We start from the raw sequence: 14,632 nt of genomic DNA, 5'->3' as shown, positions 1-14,632 counted from the left end.
CTATTAGACTAGGAGTTAGAACAGTGAACCAAACAAAACAAAGTCCCTACTCTACTGAAACTCTGATTCTAATCAAAAGAGACACACAATATACAAATTAACAAACATATAAGTGGTAAAAATAGAGCAAATAAATAGACTTTCAGAAAAATAAAAAGCAAGTAGTGCAGGCAATACAGCAGGAGGAGTAGGTACAGAGAAGGATTACTATTTTATCTAAATTGCTTGGAGAACTTCTCTGTATAAGGTAACATTTTAACAAAGAACCAAAGGAAGTGAAGAAATAGCCTTGGAGGTTTCTGGGGGAAGAGCAAGTAAAAATCTGTCTCCACCATTAGAATGTAAGTCCCTAGACACCAGGAGCTGCTCTGTCTTGGTCCCCACTGCACATGCAGTACCTGAGCACATAGTACGTATTTAAAATTATTGGTTGAACAAATAAACATTAAGCGTAATTTCTAGATATAATTATTTCTGAGATTTCTCCCCTTGTATATATGATGTCCCTTCTCTCTCCTGCTCTAAAAGTGACTGTTACTCTTCCAAAGATGACAGATTGGGTTAAATAAGTTATCATACATACACTGGAGCAGCCCTGTCCAAGAGGACTTTCGGCAATGATGGAAATCTTCTATATCTGGGTTGTCCAAGATAGTAATCACTAGACATGTGCTTATTCAGCACTTGAAATGGTTTTTTAAATTTTATTTTATCTAATTAAATTTAAATGTGGCAAGTTGCTACCCTACTGGATAGGGCAGCTCTCGCCAGTAATATACTTTTGATCATACAGACCACGGAATACAAATCTTAAAAATCATTTTTTTATTCCTCATAGGCAGTAAAAATGTTCTTATAAATATCTGAGGTGATATCTCATATTTATTTTAATTTGCATTCCTTTATTTATGAGGCCAAAACTTTTCCAAACATTCGCTTTTAATATCTCCTTTTTATGTGAGTCATCTGTGCCTACACTTTCTTAGAATTTTAAATTCATTTTTTAAAAGGTAATATATATTGATGTTAAGAAAAATATTAACTGTAGGAACCCTGTAAAAAATAGAAAAATACAAAATGGAAAACAAAAATTATCCATAATCTCAAAATCCAAACAAAACCATGGTTAACATCTTGGAATCTTTTCTTCTAATCTTTTTGCTCCTATATATTTTACATAATAGAAATAATTCTGGATAAGCGGTTTTTTTATTCCCCTTTTAATACTCATCACTCAATCATTAGCACTTCTCATATCATTAAAAATCTTCAGGGTTTCCCTGGTGGCACAGTGGTTGAGAGTCCGCCTGCCGATGCAGGGGACACGGGTTTGTGCCCCAGTCTGGGAAGATCCCACATGCCGCGGAGCGGCTGGGCCCGTGAGCCATGGCCGCTGAGCCTGCGCGTCCAGAGCCTGTGCTCCGCGACGGGAGAGGCCACAGCAGTGAGGGGCCCGCGCACAGCAAAAAAAAAAAAAAAAAACTTCAAAAAATAATCAGTGATACTATAACTTAAATCTTTTACATATATCTTAATTTGTTGAACCATTTCCCTATTATTAAATATGTAAACTATTTCCTACTGTATTTTATTATAAAAGTATGTTGAACTTCCTTGCCCATAAATCCTTGATATCATTTCTAATTATTTCCTAAGGACAGATTCTTGGAAGGTAAATTACTTGACACATTAAAAAGGTATGAAGGCTTTTTTTAATGTACTACCAAAATGCTTTTCAAAAAGAGCATAAATTTACTCTCATCAGCAAGGTATGTGAACCGACATTTAATATTACCGTTTTACTTTTATCTTTTTAGTCTTAAACTTTGACAGTTAGAAATTAGATCTTATTTTCCTTTTTATTTTCTTAAAATTATTAACAGTTGACTATTTTCTCAGGGATTTACTTGTATGTCCTCCTCTATAAACCATGAATGCCTGAATTTGGCTCATTTTATCATTAGATTGTTATAGTGCTTTTCTTATCTATCTATCTATTTATATGTTCTTTGTATAAAGGTTATTAGCCTTTTTTTAATGTAGAATAACTTTTTCTATTTTGATGTTCTTTTATTTTTATGATGTTTTTATATACTTAAGTTTTAAATTTTCAAATAGTGAAATGTTTTTTCCTTAGCTAATTTCATCTATTGCTCTTATGCTTAAAAATAACTCTCTCATCCAAAGACAGACAAATATCCACCTACACTTCCAACCATTTTTATCATTTCACATTTATCTCTAAAATCTATTGCAATTTACGCTAATGTATGATGTGAGGACATGAACTGAGTTCATTTCACCCCAAATAGCCAGGGTCTTCAAATGTCATTTTGATTTAGTTCAAATCAACAATTTTTATTGAATGCCCATATTCCATGCCAAGGACATTCTGTGTACCTGGGATCCATCAGTGAACAACAAAACATATAAAAGTCACAACCCTAATGGAGTTTATTATTTTTAATTTAATAATCCAGGGGTAGGCAAACTATCATGGGTCAAATCTAGCCATATCTATTTATTTATATATTGTCTATGACTCCTTTTCCTTTAGTAATTGTTATAAGAGCTGTGATAGTAGCCTGAAAAACTATCAAGATCTGCACAGAAAACGTTTGCTGATCACCGGAAATGACCCATCATTTCCCTACTAATAGGTGATAATTTCTTTATTATATCTTAATATCTTACATAAGTAAAGATCTTTTTCTGGCTATTTATTCCATTCCATTGACAGGCCCACTTAATTCTATGCTAAAACCACACAATTTGTTTTCAAATTCACTTTTTAAATATTTTTAACTTCAGATGATATTTATTTATTTATTCCACAAATACTGGGAATTCCCCGGTTGGGACTCAGGGCTTTCACTGCCATGGCCCGGGTTCAGTCCCTGGTTGGGAAACTGGGATCCCGCGGGCCACATGGTGCAGCCTAAATAAATACATAAATAATAACACAAATACTGAGTATCTACTATGTGTGAGACGCTGTTCTAGGTCAGCTATGCAGCAGTGAACCAAACAGACAAAATCTCTGCCTTTCTTTTGTTTCAGCAGAAACAAGCACAGATACATATAAACACATCAGGTGGGGATAAAATGAAGCAAATGAAAGAGGGACGGAAGGAAGACATTGTTACTTTACACCAGGTAGTCAGCCAAGGCCTCTCTGAAGACTTTAGGCAAGGGCCTGAAAGAAGTCACGAGAATGGAGGGTACCTGGGGGATGAGAGCATCCCAGGCAGATGCAAAGATGCTGAGATGAGAGTGTGTTTGCCATATCTGAGGAGCAGCAAGAGGCCACCAGATGAAGCAGAGAGCTAGGTAGGGGGAGAACAAGAGCACACTGGGAAGTAAGGGCGGGGATGGGGGTGTTTGTTGGACAGGGGAAAGCCCAATCATGTAGTGGTTTTACTCTGTGAGGAATCTGAGCAGAGGAGTGACCTGAATCAAAGTTCTTCCTCTTTTTTAATCATTATAGCTGCTGTATAGAGAACAGATGATGAAGGGAGGGGGCAAGAGTAGAAGCAGGGAAGACAGGTTATGAAGCTACTGAAGTTATCCAGATGAGAGTTAATGGTACCTTGTTGCAGGGTGGCACTGATCAAAGTATTCAGAGGTAGTCAGATTTTGAATATTTTAAGGTTAATGCTTGCAGAATTTGCTAAAGGATTAAACTGAAGAGCAAGAAAATAAGAGTTACAGATGACACCAAGATTTTTATGCCCGAATGCCTAGACTGAATGATGGAATTGCCGTTTACTGAGATACAAATGACTTGAGAAGGAATTAATTTTAGTGGGCCATGAAAGTGAATGAAGAGTCTGAGGTTCGATAGCCAACTGGAGATGTCTCGCGGGCAGCGAGATATGTGAGACTATCAGGGGAAGGACCCAAGCTTCAACCAGCGTGGGATTAAAGTTAGGAGAGTGGATGAGATCAGCAAGCAAGTGACTGTAGACAGAGAAGGGAGCAAGTCTAAGGTTTAAGCCTGGCACATTTCAATATTTAGAAGCTGGGAAGATTTGGAGGAAACAGCAAAGGAGATTGAAAGGGAGTGGCCAGTGAGGTGGGAGCAGGGCTGATATCCTGGGGGCCAAGTGAGGACAGGTTTCAAGAAGGAATCAATCAACTATGATAAACCTGAAATTGACTTGAAGGGCAGGACAGGGGCCAACCAATCATCAGTCGAGAAGAGCCAAACAAGTGCTCATCCCACCTGGGCACCATCAGTATAATTCAGCATGAAAACTGAGGAGAAAAACAGAATTACAACTGAGGGAAAGGTGCTACACACAAAATAATATTTACAGAATATTTACACTCTTCACTTGGCTGCAATGCTAGCTAATAAGGGCATATTCAAAGAAGGCTTTAGAATGAGACTTTTCGATGGCTCGTTCAACTTCAGAAAGTGAAGAAAATAATGGAATCAACTCATCAAGGAAAGAAAACCTACACAATCCTATCAAATTAGAGAACCTAGAAAATGTGTTTCAGAGTACATATAAATTTATCTTTACTCCCATTTCCTACCTATTTGGTAAGCTAAACAAAGGGAGAGAATGCTCAAGTGATCTCTTTGGAAATGAAATACTCTGATTTGTCTTGTTTAGCAATGACTGATGGGGCAATGACACGACAACGTGTTAGGTGTGTCTCTAAGTTATCCCTCGGTCTAATTTCATCTGCCAGTACATCATTTAGGGTATTGCTGGCCATTACAGAATCTTGAAATTGATAGCAAAATTGAGAACATCTTCAAAAGAAAAGGGAGTCTGACACTGAACACTGCCCCCCCCCCCAAATGCTTTCTAATGATGACTCAAATCCCCTGACTTTGCAACAACAATCAGTTATGAAGGCAAAGGAAAGCATTTCTGCCCTACAAACACCAATTTTAGCTGCACTGGCACGGAGATCAAAGTGGGCTGCCGTTAAATGCTCTAAAGGACAGTAGAGCAAATTTTCATGTATCTAACAGCTTTGCTGCCTATCTAAACCTGGTATATTTACAGGACATGGATGCAGTCTCTGTCAGAAAATCAGAATAGAGTAAGGACGTGAAACAATCCAGTGCAAATAAACAAATAAAAATAAATAAAATTAATAAAAATTAAAAATAAACAAATTTAGTTCATTAAAAGCAGTCTTTCAGAAAGCTTTTCTTATATGGGTCTTACCAAGATAACAGACAAGGGGGTACAAACAGGAAAATAAAAGATACTAATTAAGGGGACTCTTTAGAGAGCTTTACCAAGAGCAAACAAAAAGAACTTGGTGGTGCTGACTCCTGAGAAACATGAGGAGAAAGGTGGAAGGTGGTACGAGGGCCACTACATGTTAATAGTTCATTTGCCTTCTAAATAGGATTGCTTTCCAAATTTCTACTAAAATAATCATCTGCTTCGTGCTGGCTGGACCCTGCCTGAAGCACTGGGTTCCATCGCGAATGCCATATGTTTAAAATACTGACAAATTAGAAAGAACTCAAAACTGTACTGAAAACAAGGAGCCCAGAAGCCTTAACAGAAGAGGAACCACTGAAAGTCATGGAGAAAATAATGGGAGACATGAGGACTGTCGTGACACATTTGAGAAGCTATTGTGGAAAGACCCCTGAAATAGGCTGCCACAGACCTCCCAGCTCTGTTACTAGCCAGGTGAGTCACTCCATGCTAGCAAATTAATCTCTCTGGAACTCAGGAGCAAAATTAGGAGGTCAGCCTAGATGATCTTAAGTTCCTTTAAGTTGAATAATTTTACCATTTCAAACTAGATCATCAGCGAGGAGAATAGTAAACACCCACATTCTTCCTGAATGGAATCATTCTATGCTGCTATAGAAGGAAAGAATAAGTAAAAATTATAATAGATAAAAATCTGGGGCCCTGAACCAAGACGGTGGAGTAGAAGGATGTGCTCTCACTCCCTCTTGTGAGAACACAAGAATCACAACTAGCTGCTGGACAATCATTGACAGAAAGACACTGGAAATCACCAAAAAAGATACCCCACATCCAAAGACAAAGGAGAAGCCACAGTGAGATGGGAGGAGGGACGCAATCACATAAAATCAAATCCCATAACTGCTGGGTGGGTGACTCACAGACTGGAGAGCACTTATACCACATAAGTCCACCCACTGGAGTGAAGGTTCTGAGCCCCACAACAGGCTCCTCAACCTGGGGGTCTGGCAACGGGAGGAGGAATTCCTAGAGAATCAGACTTTGAGGGCTAGTGGGATTTGACTGCAGCACTTCGACAGGACTGGGGGAAACACAGACTCCACTATTGGAGGGGACACACAAAGTAGTGTTTGCATCGGGACCCAGGGGAAGGAGCAGTGACCCCAGGGGAGACTGAACCGTACCTACCTGCTAGTGTTGGAGGGCCTCCTGCAGAGGCCGGGGGTGGCTGTATCTCACAGTGAGGACAAGGACACTGGCAGCAGAAGTTCTGGGAAGTACTCCTTGGCGTGAGCCCTCCAAGAGCCCTCCATTAGCCCCACCAGAGAGCCCGGGTAGGTTCCAGTGTTGGGTGGCCTCAGGCCAAACAACCAACAGGGAGGGAACTCAGCCCAACCCATCAGCAGACAAGCAGATTAAAGTTTTACGGAGATCTGCCCACCAGAGAAACAGCCAGCACTACCCACCACAGGTCCCTCCCATCAGGAAACATGCACAAGCCTTTTAGATAGCCTCATGCACCAGAGGGCAGACAGCAGAAGCAAGAAGAACTACAATCCTGCAGCCTGTGGAGAGAAACCAAATTCACAGAAAGATAGACAAGATGAAAAGGCAGAGGGCTATGTACCAGATGAAGGAACAAGATAAAACCCCAGAAAAACAACTAAATGAAGTGGAGATAGGCAACATTCCAGAAAAAGAATTCAGAATAATGATACTGAACATGATCCAGGACCTCGGAAAAAGAATGGAGGCAAAGATCCAGAAGATGCAAGAAATGTTTAACAAAGACCCAGAAGAATTAAAGAACAAACAAACAGAGATGAACAACACAATAACTGAAATGAAACTAAACTAGAAGGAATCAATAGCAGAATAACTGAGGCAGAAGAACAGATAAGTGACCTGGAAGACAGAATGGTGAAATTCACTGCTGCGGAACAGAATAAAGGAAAAAGAATGAAAAGAAATGAAGAAAGCCTAAGAGACCTCTGGGGCAACAGTAAACGCAACAACATTTGCATTATAGGGGTCCCAGAAGGAGAAAGGACCAGAGAAAATATCTGAAGAGATTACAGTTGAAAACATCCCTAACATGAGAAAGGAAAGAGCAACACAAGTCCAGGAAACGCAGCAAGTCCCACACAGGATAAACCCAAGGAGAAATATGCCAAGACACATAGTAATCAAATTGGCAAATATTAAAGACAAAGAAAAATTATTGAAAGCAGCAAGGGAAAAACAACAAATAACATACAAGGGAATTCCCATAAGGTTAACAACTGATTTCTCAGCAGAAACTCTACAGCCAGAAGGGAGTGGCATGATACACTTAAAGTGATGAAACGGAAGAAACTACAACCAAGATTACTCTACCCGGCAAGGATCTCATTCAGAAATCAAAAGCTTTACAGACAACCAAAGGCTAAGAGAATTCAGCACCAGCAAACCAGCTCTAAAACAAACGCTACAGGAACTTCTCTAAGTGGCAAACACAAGAGAAGAAAAGGACCTACAAAAACAAACCCAAAACAATTAAGTAAATGGTCATAGGAACATACATATCGATAATTACCTTAAACGTGAATGGATTAAATGCTCCAGCCAAAAGGCACAGGCTTGCTGAAGGGATACAAAAACAAGACCCACCTATATGCTGTCTACAAGAGACCCACTTCAGACCTAGGGACACATACAGACTGAAAGTGAGGGGAGGGAAAAAGGTATTCCATGCAAAAGGAAATCAAAACAAAGCTGGAGTAGGAATACTCATATCAGATAAAATAGACTTTAAAATAAAGAATGTTACAAGAGACAAGGAAGGACACATAATGATCAAGGGATCAATCCAAGAAGAAGATATAACAATTATATATGCACCCAACATAGGAGAACCTCAATACATAAGGCAACTGCTAACAGCTATAAAAGAGGAAATCGACAGTAGCACAATAGTAGTGGGGGACTTTAACATCTCACTTACACCAAAGGACAGATCATCCAAAATGAAAATAAATACGGAAACAGAAGCTTTAAATGAGACAATAGACCAGATAGACTTAACTGATATTTATAGGACATCCCATCTAAAACAGCAGATGACACTTTCTTCCCAAATGTGCACGGAACATTCTCCAGGATAGATCACATCTTGGGTCACAAATCAAGCCTCAGTAAATTTAAGAAAATGGAAATCATATCAAGCATCTTTTCTGATTACAACACTATGAGATCAGAAAACAACTACAAGGAAAAAAACATAAAAAAACAAACACATGGAGGCTAAACAATACGTTACTAAATAACCAAGAGATCACTGAAGAAATCAAAAAATACCTAGAGACAAATGACAATGAAAACACGATGATCCAAAATCTATGGGATGCAGCAAGAGCAGTTCTAAGAGGGATGTTTATAGCTATACAAGCCTACCTCAAGAAACAAGAGAAATCTCAAATAAACAATCTAAACTTACACCTAAAGGAACTAGAGAAAGAAGAACAAACAAAACCCAAAGTTAGCAGAAGGAAAGAAATCATAAAGATCAGATCAGAAATAAATGAAATGGAAACAAAGAAAACAAGAGCAAAGATCAATAAAACTAAAAGCTGGTTCTTTGAGAAGATAAGCAAAATTGATAAACCATTAGCCAGACTCATCAAGAAAAAGAGGGAGAGGACTCAAATGAATAAAATTAGAAATGAAAAAGGTGAAGTTATAAAAGACAACGCAGAAATACAAAGCATCTGAAGAGACTACTACAAGCAACTCTATACCAATAAAATGGACAACCTGGAAGAAATGGACAAATTTTTAGAAAGGTATAACCTTCCAAGACTGACACGAAGAAATAGAAAATATGAACAGACCAATCGCAAGTAATGAAATTGAAACTGTGATTAAAAATCTTTCAACAAACAAAAGCCCAGGACCAGATGGCTTCACAGGTGAATTCTATCAAACATTTAGAGAAGAGCTAAAATCCATCCTTCTCAAACTCTTCCAAAAAATTGCAGAGGAAGGAACACTCCCAAACTCATTCTATGAGGCCACTATCACCCTGATACCAAAACCAAACAAAGATACTACAAAAACAGAAAATTACAGACCAATATCACTGATCAATATAGATGAAAAAATCCTCAACAAAATACTAGCAAACAGAATCCAACAACACTTTAAAAAGATCATACACCATGATCAAGTGGGATTTATCCCAGGGATGCAAGGATCCTTCAATATACACAAATCAATCAATGTGATACACCATATTAACAAATTGAAGAATAAAAACCATATGATCATCTCAACAGATGCAGGAAAAGCTTTTGACAAAATTCAATACCCATTTATGATAAAAAACTGTCCAGAAAGTGGGCATAGAGGGAAACTACCTCAACATAATAAGGCCATATACGACAAACCCACAGCAAACGTGATTCTCAATGGTGAAAAATTGAAAGCATTTCCTCTAAGATCAGGAAAAAGACAAGGATGTCCACTCTCACCACTATTATTCAACATAGTTTTGGAAGTCCTAGCCAGGGCAATCAGAGAAGAAGGAGAAATAAAAGGAACACAAATTGGAAAAGAGGAAATAAAACTGTCACTGTTTGCAGATGACATGATACTATACATAGAGAATCCTAAAGATGCCACTAGAAAAATACTAGAGCTAATCAATGGTAAAGTTGCAGGATACAAAATTAATGCACAGAAATCTCTTGCATTCCTATACACTAATGTTGAAAAATCTGAAAGAGAAACACTCCCATTTACCATTGCAACAAAAAGAATAAAACACCTAGGAATAAACCAACCTAGGAAGACAAAAGACCTGTATGCAGAAAACTATAAGACACTGATGAAAGAAATTAAAGATGATACCAACAGATGGAGAGATATACCATGTTCTTGGATTGGAAGACTCAATATTCTGAAAATGACTATACTACCCAAAGCAATCTACAGATTCAATGCAATCCCTATCAAATTACCAATGGCATTTTTTACGGAACTAGAACAAAAAATCTTAAAATTTGTATGGAGACACAAAAGACCCCTAATAGCCAAAGCAGCCTTGAGGGAAAAATACAGAGTTGGAGGAATCAGACTCCCTGACTTCAGCCTATACTACAAAGCCACAGTAATCAAGACAATATGGTACTGGCACAAACACAGAATCATAGATCAATGGAACAAGATAGAAAGCCCAGAGATAAACCCACGCACCTATGGTCAACTAATCTATGATAAAGGAGGCAAGGATATACAATGGAGAAAAGACAGTCTCTTCAATAAGTAGTGCTGGGAAAATTGGACAGCTACATGTAAAAGAATGAAATTAGAACACTCCCTAACATGATACACAAAAGTAAACTCAAAATGGATTCGAGACCTAAATGTAAGACCAGACAGTATAAAACTCTTAGAGGAATACATAGGAAGAACACTCTTTGCCATAAATCATAGCAAGATCTTTTTTGATCCACCTTCTAGAGTAATGGAAATAAAAACCAAAATAAACAAATGGGACCTAATGAAACTTAAAACCTTTTTCACAGCAAAGGAAACCATAATCAAGATGAAAAGACAACCCTCAGAATGGGAGAAAATATTTGCAAATGAAGGAACTGACAAAGGAGTAATCTCCAAAATATATAAACAGCTCATGCAGCTCAATATTAAAAAAAACAACCCAATCCAAAAATGGGCAGAAGACCTAAATAGACATTTCTGTAAAGAAGACATACAGATGGCCAAGAGGCACATGAAAAGCTGCTCAACATCACTAATTATTAGAGAAATGCAAATCAAAACTACAATGAGGTATCACCTCACACCAGATAGAATGGGCATCATCAGAAAATCTACAAACAACAAATGCTGGAGTGGGTGTGGAGAAAAGGGAACCCTCTTGCACTGTTGGTGGGAATGTAAATTGTTACAGCTACTATAGAAAGCAGTATGGAGGTTCGTTAAAAAACTAAAAATAGAATTACCATATGATCCAGCAATCCCACTACTGGGCATATACCCAGAGAAAACCATAATTCAAAAAGACACATGCATCACAATGTTCACTGCAGCACTATTTACAATAGGCAGGTCATGGAAGCAATCTAAATGCCCATTGACCGACGAACGGATAAAGAAGATGTGGTACATATATACAATGGAATATTACTCAGCCATAAAAAGGAACGAAATTGGGTCATTTGTTGAGACATGGATGGATCTAGAGACTGTTATACAGAGTGAAGTAAGTCAGAAAGAGCAAAACAAATATCGTATATTAACGCATATATGTGGAACCTAGAAAAATAGTACAGATGAACCGGGTTTGCAGGGCAGAAATTTGAGACACAGATGTATAGAACAAACGTATGGACACCAATGGTGGAAAGCAGCTGGGGGGTGGGGATGGTGGTGTGATGAATTGGGCGATTGGGACTGACATGTATACAGTGATGTGTATAAAACTGATGACTAATAAGAACCTGCTGTATAAGAAAATGAATAAAATAAAATTTAAAAATTAAAAAAAAATCTGGCTCAGTTTTGGTTTCTAACAATTCAAGTTGCGTAGTAATGAAATCAGTTGTCTCACAAAAAAGTAATGAGATCATTATAAATGGAAATATACAGGCAGGTGCTAGAAACTGTGAACGGTAGGACTGCCAGTCTCTTTCAACCCTAAGATCCTACAATTCTTTAGGTCCAGTTTACCAAATACCTTTCCTCCAGATTACCTTCACCATGTCTCACTGATGTAAATCAGTTGCTCCAGGATTTCATAACTTTGTTGTAATATCTGAATTTAGTCCATCTCTACATCAAGTCACTATTGTGTGTGTCCAGCTTCACGAACATGGTTTCTGGCTCTTGCCTGCGTAAGATGGGCCTCCTTTAGGTTATCCTCAACATTGTTATCGGGTCTTGGGGAAGCTACTTGAAATTGCTTTAAAGGCTACAATATAACCTTGTTATACCAGCGATGTTAACCATGACAGGGATAAAATGGATGATGGCACCAACTCTCTAAGTGCCGAGCATGTGCTAAGAGCTCTATACGTATTATCTCACTGAAGCCTCCCAGTAACGCCATAAGGAATGTGTTATTTACTTTTTTTTTTTTTAGCGGTACGCAGGCCTCTCACTGCTGCGGCCCCTCCCGCTGGGAAACACAGGCTCCGGACGCGCAGGCTCAGCAGCCATGGCTCACGGGCCTAGCCGCCCCGTGGCATGTGGGATCTTCCCGGACCGGGGCACGAACCCGTGTCCCCTGCATCGGCAGGCGGACTCTCAACCACTGCGCCACCAGGGAAGCCCAGGAATGTGTTATTATTGTATGTATTTGACAAATAAGGAAACTCGGGGTCAGAGGGCTAAGTACCTTGCCCAGGATAACTGAGCTAGTAAGAGACAGAACCTACACTTGAACTCTGGTCTGGCTAATGACTCTAAAATGCCTACTGCTGACTACCTTGCTCTACTGCAGTGATTCTCAAAGTGTGGTCGCTGGACCAGCAGCTTCAGCATCACCTGAAAACTTGTTAAAAATGCCAAGTCTCACATCTACTGAATCAGAAACTATGGGAGTGAGGCCCAGCAACATGTGTTCTAACAAATCCTGCAGATAATTCTGCTGCTCACTAAAGTTTGAGAGCTACTGTTCTACTGAACTGAAAATTCACCTCAAAGGCCACACTCCACTTTTTTAACCATATTTTTTTTGTATTTGAATTTGAAAGTGTGTGTTGGCTCCTTAATCTGTCTTCACGGGGAGAAAGACAAATCCCAAATATGGAAAAGTCAGGTTTCCTGCCCCTTCCCTGAAGTAGGAAGGGTGAGTCCTTGTCATTCTCGGTGAGGGGATAAGAGAGTTGCTGCTTTAAAATATAAATCAGAGGGAAACAAGAAGGAAAGAAAAAAAAATGCTTCTGCAGTATAGTTAAGCTGTTGTGGTTAGACATAATGATTGAATAGACCAAGAAAACTTGCAATTCCCTTAAAGCCTTTATATACTAATAACACTATGTCTACTTAAATATTGAATAGCTAAAATAAAAATCCTCCCTACATGCATACTTTAAAAAAAAAAGAATATATACCCTTTAGCCTTATGAATAAACACATCAATGGAAAGACTGTTTCCAAGGTAGCATAATCAATGACAGTTATCATCAAGCCTTCTTTGGTTTAAAAATAAAAATCCTTTTAGCTTTGCAGATCATGATGCCTAGAATGTGACCTTGGTCTTTTCAAGCTTATCTTTAGTCCATAGCACTGTGCAACTCTGCAAATCAGTCTGTAATCTCTTTAATGTCTTCCTGCACGTGCAGTTTTAAAGCTCAGCCATCAGCATATAAACCATCCTTTGCTCCAAGGTCTCTGGAGATACTTGTGGCCAGTCACTTACAAGGGCTTTCACAAGGTCACAGGGGTAAATATGAGTGGTATGTAAGTCCTGTGTAAAACAGGATGACTCCTCCACAGGTGCAGGTCTACCTGAGGAAGGTAGCGAGTGGCTTCTAAGGTCTCCAGAAATGAGGTAAAACAGGATTGCCTTGTTTCACACATGCGTGAACACAGCAGAGCTCACTCATACTACCCCATACCACAGGCGAAATAAGTACATTCCACCTGCGAGCCTTGACTAAATAAAAGAGTTCCTGGACTGGAATATGTGATTTATTCTATTATCTAAGATTGCTCTTGGATGTCTGGATCTACAGCTAATGTTTTATTATATCCCTTTAGCCTTCCTTCCTTCCAGAAAGAATTGTAGGAAGGCAGTGAGCTAACGGATAGCAATCGGCACCCATCCATGTGGACTTCACTAACCCCTCTCCTCCAATACATCTAAGTGAGGCCCCTGTAAACGACCAGCACTCAGGAATGTAGGAAGCCAAAGGACTGGGACAGGCCACCATAAGTCATATAAGTCTAAGGAGTTAGCTATACACTATCTTCTATTAGTGAAACTCATATTTGAACATTATGTCCCATAATTTTAATGGGAAAACTGGAGAAGATCGTCCCCCCACAAAATAACTAAAATAATACACCCTGGACATTATCATTCGGCAGGCAAAAAGGGGCTAAGATATACTAACTCAAATTAAGTGCTGTCTATCAAAAATTCCTTCCTTCCTTTCTTCGTTCATTCATGTACTCAATATTAACAGAGCAAAAACATATGCTAGACAGTATCTGGAAAATGCCAGCCAGCTCCATGTGTCCTCCCCAACCCCCCAAAAAGCCAAACATGAGAAAATGGACTCAAAGTAAAAAGCAGACTGTATTCTGACTGACATGAGTGAAAGCAGCAGATGATTCAATTACTGGAGCACACTCCCAAAGAAAATGTGGAAGAGGCAACAGTGGGCAGTGCTGGGTCCTAAATAGTCTGCAAGTACCTACCTGCCCGAAAG

At 39.0% G+C, this 14,632-nt stretch overlaps 1 protein-coding gene across 4 annotated transcripts in view; it reads right to left on the bottom strand.

Moving 5' to 3' along the window:
- Positions 1-14,632, bottom strand: part of ITPR2 (inositol 1,4,5-trisphosphate receptor type 2) — a 526,334-nt gene that overhangs the window by 251,723 nt on the left and 259,979 nt on the right. The gene's annotated exons all lie outside the window — the stretch shown is intronic.

The sequence above is a fragment of the Aethalodelphis obliquidens genome, unplaced genomic scaffold, assembly GCF_003676395.1.
Source record: "Aethalodelphis obliquidens isolate GAN/ISIS:26980383/991018 unplaced genomic scaffold, ASM367639v1 scaffold36, whole genome shotgun sequence".
Lineage (NCBI taxonomy): Eukaryota > Metazoa > Chordata > Mammalia > Artiodactyla > Delphinidae > Aethalodelphis > Aethalodelphis obliquidens.
This window is presented reverse-complemented; position numbering and strand designations above follow the sequence as displayed.